General features: G+C 46.7%; 1 pseudogene; it reads left to right on the forward strand.

The window, feature by feature from the left end:
- The first annotated feature begins 238 nt into the window (after window positions 1–238).
- Window positions 239–6,376, forward strand: part of LOC127925696 (neurobeachin-like) — an 18,110-nt pseudogene continuing 11,972 nt past the window's right edge.

The raw sequence follows: 6,376 nt of genomic DNA on the forward strand, positions 1-6,376 counted from the left end.
GGTAAGTAAGGGTAAGTAATCCTTCTCACCCCTTCTCCCCCAACAAGATTTAGATGCAAGTGGCTGTTCCACTGGTTGTCATAAGGTGTATGCACCAATTTGTAAGTCGCTCTGGATAAGAGCGCCTGCTAAATGACTTAAATGTAAATGTAAATGTTGTGTTCCGCCCTCCTTTCTCTCTCTCAGCCAATTACATGAGCTGCTTTAACTTATTTACTAACCTCTTTTATTACCTCAGCCAGTTACACGACTTCTGGCGTCTGGACTACTGGGAGGACGACCTGAGGAGGAGGCGGAGATTGCGTTTTAAACCCCTTTGGCTCCACCCACCTTGATGTGTCACTTAAAGCCCTGGAGGACTATGGTTAGTCACCTATCCCAGAATACACTGCAAGTTAGTTAGTTACTTGACCATTTTTAAAGTAGCATCGTGTGCCATTTGGTATCAGCTACAGTTGAAGTCATAAGTTTACATACACTTAGGTTGGAGTCATTAAAACTATTTTTTCAATAACTCCACAAATTTCTTGTTAATTAACAAATTATGGTTTTGGCAAGTTGGTTAGGACATCAACTATGTGCATGACACAAGTAATTTTTCCAACAATTGTTTACAGACAGATTATTTCCCTTATAATTCACTGTATCACAATTCCAGTGGGTCAGAAGTTGACTGTGCCTTTAAACAGCTTGGAAAATTCCAGAAAAATGATGTCATGGCTTTAGAATATTCTGATAGGCTAATTGACATCATTTGAGTCAGTGGAGGTGTACCTGTGGATGTATTTCAAGGCCTACCTTCAAACTCAGTGCCTCTTTGCTTGACATCATGGGAAAATCAAAGAAATCAGCCAAGACCTCAGAAAAAAATTGCAGACCTCCACAAGTATAAACACCATGGGTCCATGCAGCCGTCATATCGCTCAGGAAGGAGACAAGTTCTGTCTCCTAGAGATGAACGTACTTTGGTGAGAAAAGTGCAAATCAATCCCAGAACAACAGCAAAGGACCTTGTGAAGATGCTGGAGGAAACAGGTACAAAAGTATCTATATCCACAGTAAAACGAATCGTATCGACATAACCTGAAATGCCGCTCAGCAAAGAAGAAGCCACTGCTCCAACACTGCCATAAAAATGCCAGACTACGGTCTGCAACTGCACATGGAGACAAAGATCGTACTTTTTGGAGAAATGTCCTCTGGTCTGATGAAACAAAAATAGAACTGTTTGGCCATAATGACCATCGTTATGTTTGGAGGAAAAAGGGGAGACTTGCAAGCCGAAGAACACCATCCCAACCTTGAAGCATGGGGGTGGCAGCATCATGTTGTGGGGGTGCTTTGCTGCAGGAGGGACTGGTGCACTTCACAAAACAGATGGCATCATGAGGATGGAAAATAATGTGGATATATTGAAGCAACATGTCAAGACATCAGTTAAAGCAGTCGCAAATGGGTCTTCCAAATGGACAATGACCCCAAACATACTTCCAAAGTTGTGGCAAAATGGCTTAAGGACAACAAAGTCAAGGTATTGGAGTGGCCATCACAAAGCCCTGACCTCAATCCCATAGAAAAGGTGTGGGCAGAACTGAAAAAGTGCGTGGGAGCAAGGAGGCCTAGTAACCTGACTCAGTTACACCAGCTCTGTCAGGAGGAATGGGCCAAAATTCACCCAACTTATTTTAGGAAGCTTGTGGAAGGCTACCTGAAACGTTTGACCCAAGTTAAACAATCTAAAGGCAATGCTACCAAATACTAATTGAGTGTATGTAAACTTCTGACCCACTTGGAATGTGATGAAAGAAATAAAAGCTGAAATAAATCATTCTCTCTACTATTATTCTGACATTTCACATTCTTAAAATAAGTTGTGATCCTAACTGACCTAAGACAATTTTTACAATGATAAAATGTCAGGAATTGTGGAAAAACAGAGTTTAAATGTATTTGGCTAAGGTGTATGTAAATTTCCAACTTCAACTGTATGTATTAATTGTGTTGTGTAGGTACGGAGGAGGAGGAAGAGGAGGGGCTTAAGTCTAAGAAGACCTTGCGCAGCCAATCACTGGTCAGTCAGAACCTGGAGGCGGAGCTAATGCTGGAGGGAGACGATGACACTGTCAGTCTGCTGCAGGAGAAAGAGATGGACAACCTGGCAGGTCAGACACCTTTGTTCTCTTTCCTGGTTGGTCAGACACCTTTTGTTCTCTTTCCTGGTTGGTCAGACACCTTTTATTCTCTTTCCTGGTTGGTCAGACACCTTTTGTTCTCTTTCCTGGTTGGTCAGACACCTTTTGTTCTCTTTCCTGGTTGGTCAGACACCTTTTGTTCTCTTTCCTGGTTGGTCAGACACCTTTTGTTCTCTTTCCTGGTTGGTCAGACACCTTTTGTTCTCTTTCCTGGTTGGTCAGACACATTTTGTTCTCTTTCCTGGTTGGTCAGACACATTTTGTTCTCTTTCCTGGTTGGTCAGACACATTTTGTTCTCTTTCCTGGTTGGTTCCAGAGATTTTTTCATTCTAGAGGCAATTTGGAGAAATGATCCGGTTTTGGATTCTCTAAACGATTCAACATCAACGGAAATACATTTTAATCGAATCTATAAAAACTTGGTTTTGAATGATTATTAAACAAACAAAACTGACTCGGGCCCAATAGATTAAACATCAAACGGATTTCTACCCAGTCGTCACGAACGAGCAAACTTGTCTAATCTGCCTTTAGGCACTATTTTAGAACGTTCTATTTTCATTACGCATTCTGGCAGGGTAGCCTAGTGGTTAAGAGCGTTGGACTAGGAACCGGAAGGTTGCAAGTTCAAACCCCGAGCTGACAAGGTACAAACCTGTCGTTCTGCCCCCTGAACAGGCAGTTAACCCACTGTTCCTAGACCAGTTAACCCACCTAGACCAGTTAACCCACTGTTCCTAGACCAGTTAACCCACTGTTCCTAGACCAGTTAACCCACTGTTCCTATACCAGTTAACCCACTGTTCCTAGACCAGTTAACCCACTGTTCCTAGACCAGTTAACCCACTGTTCCTAGACCAGTTAACCCACTGTTCCTAGACCAGACTAGACCAGTTAACCCACTGTTCCTAGACCAGTTAACCCACTGTTCCTAGACCAGTTAACCCACTGTTCCTAGACCAGTTAACCCACTGTTCCCAGGCCGTCATTGAAAATAAGAATTTGTTCTTAACTGACTTGCAGAGTTAAATAAAGGTCAAATAAAAACATTACTATATTATTCTATTGCTCCTGTGTTAGCAGTAAGCTACTGTTTAGAGTTCATTCCCAGTTCGAATGAACTCAGGAAAAGGTTTAGCAACGGTATTTTCTGTTCCACACAAAGGCCGGTTATTTTCCTGTCTCTAACCAACCCGAGTGGAACGTCGTTTCGGTGCATAGAATCGTCATAAACTCACGAGCAAATCTGATTGGTTCGTTCTCTTAACCCTTTCCTTTGTGTTGGAGCTCCGTGTGTCTGTTTGGGTTGTAGCAGCGCTGAATGTCACTGGGTTGCCACCACTGCTCTGACATCGCTCGTCCACTTATTTATATATTCTGAATTCAATTCCTTTACTTAGATTTGTGTGTATTAGGTATTTGTATTTTCTGTGTAATTGTTAGATATTGCTGCACTGACTGAACTAGAAGCACAAGCATTTCTGTTGTTAACGCTGGTTATCTGATAGAATCAGAAGCCCCAGTCGGTATCTGTTGTCATTCACATAATAATTGATTGGATTTTGATAGCTCTTTTTCCCAGCTGCTCAGAACTCTACCTACTGTAGTAATGAGGAAAGTTATCTCATCCACCACCGATGTGTAGAACTGACTTACCTCTGTATGTATGTATGCCTGTCTGTCTGTCTGTCTGCCTGTCTGCCTGTCTGTCTGTCTGTCTGTCTGTCTGTCTGTCTGTCTGTCTGTCTGTCTGTCTGTCTGTCTGTCTGTCTGTCTCTGTCTGCCTGTCTGCCTGTCTGTGCCTGTCTGTCTGTCTGTCTGTCTGTCTGTCTGTCTGCCTGTCTGTCTGTCTGTCTGTCTCCGTCTGTCTGTCTGTCTGTCTGTCTGTCTGTCTGTCTGTCTGTCTGTCTGTCTGTCTGCCTGTCTGCCTGTCTGCCTGTCTGTCTGTCTGTCTGTCTGTCTGTCTGTCTGTCTGTCTGTCTGCCTGTCTGTCTGTCTGTCTGTCTGTCTGTCTGTCTGTCTGTCTGTCTGTCTGTCTGTCTGCCTGTCTGCCTGCCTGCCTGTCTGTCTGTCTGTCTGTCTGTCTGTCTGTCTGCCTGTCTGCCTGTCTGCCTGTCTGCCTGTCTGCCTGTCTGCCTGTCTGCCTGTCTGTGATAGGCCCTGTGGTGCTCAGTACTCCAGCCCAGCTGGTATCTCCAGTAGTGGTGGTCCATGGGACTCTCTCCATCACCACCACTGAGATCTACTTTGAGGTGGACGAGGACGACCCTAGCTTCAAGAAGATCCACACCAAGGTAACAATGAGATTGACACCATGGTAACAGTGAGATTGACACATTTACATTTACATTTAAGTCATTTAGCAGACGCTCTTATCCAGAGCGACTTACAAATTGGTGCATTCACCTTATGACATCCAGTGGAACAGCCACTTTACAATAGTGCATCTAAATCTTTTAGGGGGTGAGAAGGATTACTTATCCTATCCTAGGTATTCCTTAAAGAGGTGGGGTTTCAGGTGTCTCCGGAAGGTGGTGATTGACTCCGCTGTCCTGGCGTCGTGAGGGAGTTTGTTCCACCATTGGGGGGCCAGAGCAGCGAACAGTTTTGACTGGGCTGAGCGGGAACTGTACTTCCTCAGTGGTAGGGAGGCGAGCAGGCCAGAGGTGGATGAACGCAATGCCCTTGTTTGGGTGTAGGGCCTGATCAGAGCCTGGAGGTACTGAGGTGCCGTTCCCCTCACAGCTCCGTAGGCAAGCACCATGGTCTTGTAGCGGATGCGAGCTTCAACTGGAAGCCAGTGGAGAGAGCGGAGGAGCGGGGTGACGTGAGAGAACTTGGGAAGGTTGAACACCAGACGGGCTGCGGCGTTCTGGATGAGTTGTAGGGGTTTAATGGCACAGGCAGGGAGCCCAGCCAACAGCGAGTTGCAGCAATCCAGACGGGGGAGATGACAAGTGCCTGGATTAGGACCTGCGCCGCTTCCTGTGTGAGGCAGGGTCCTACTCTGCGGATGTTGTAGAGCATGAACCTACAGGAACGGGCCACCGCCTTGATGTTAGTTGAGAACGACAGGGTGTTGTCCAGGATCACGCCAAGGTTCTTAGCGCTCTGGGAGGAGGACACAATGGAGTTGTCAACCGTGATGGCGAGATCATGGAACGTGCAGTCCTTCCCCGGGAGGAAGAGGAGCTCCGTCTTGCCGAGGTTCAGCTTGAGGTGGTGATCTGTCATCCACACTGATATGTCTGCCAGACATGCAGAGATGCGATTCGCCACCTGGTCATCAGAAGGGGGAAAGGAGAAGATTAATTGTGTGTCGTCTGCATAGCAATGATAGGAGAGACCATGTGAGGTTATGACAGAGCCAAGTGACTTGGTGTATAGCGAGAATAGGAGAGGGCCTAGAACAGAGCCCTGGGGGACACCAGTGGTGAGAGCGCGTGGTGAGGAGACAGATTCTCGCCACGCCACCTGGTAGGAGCGACCTGTCAGGTAGGACGCAATCCAAGCGTGGGCCGCGCCGGAGATGCCCAACTCGGAGAGGGTGGAGAGGAGGATCTGATGGTTCACAGTATCGAAGGCAGCCGATAGGTCTAGAAGGATGAGAGCAGAGGAGAGAGAGTTAGCTTTAGCAGTGCGGAGCGCCTCCGTGATGCAGAGAAGACCAGTCTCAGTTGAATGACTAGTCTTGAAACCTGACTGATTTGGATCAAGAAGGTCATTCTGAGATAGATAGCGGTAGAGCTGGCCAAGGACGGCACGCTCAAGAGTTTTGGAGAGAAAAGAAAGAAGGGATACTGGTCTGTAGTTGTTGACATCGGAGGGATCGAGTGTAGGTTTTTTCAGAAGGGGTGCAACTCTCGCTCTCTTGAAGACGGAAGGGACGTAGCCAGCGGTCAGGGATGAGTTGATGAGCGAGGTGAGGTAAGGGAGAAGGTCTCCGGAAATGGTCTGGAGAAGAGAGGAGGGGATAGGGTCAAGCGGGCAGGTTGTTGGGGCCGGCCGTCACAAGACGCGAGATTTCATCTGGAGAGAGGGGAGAAAGAGGTCAGAGCATAGGGTAGGGCAGTGTGAGCAGAACCAGCGGTGTCGTTTGACTTAGCAAACGAGGATCGGATGTCGTCGACCTTCTTTTCAAAATGGTTGACGAAGTCATCTGCAGAGAGGGAGGAGGGGGGTA

Source organism: Oncorhynchus keta, unplaced genomic scaffold, assembly GCF_023373465.1.
Source record: "Oncorhynchus keta strain PuntledgeMale-10-30-2019 unplaced genomic scaffold, Oket_V2 Un_contig_6107_pilon_pilon, whole genome shotgun sequence".
NCBI classification, from domain to species: domain Eukaryota; kingdom Metazoa; phylum Chordata; class Actinopteri; order Salmoniformes; family Salmonidae; genus Oncorhynchus; species Oncorhynchus keta.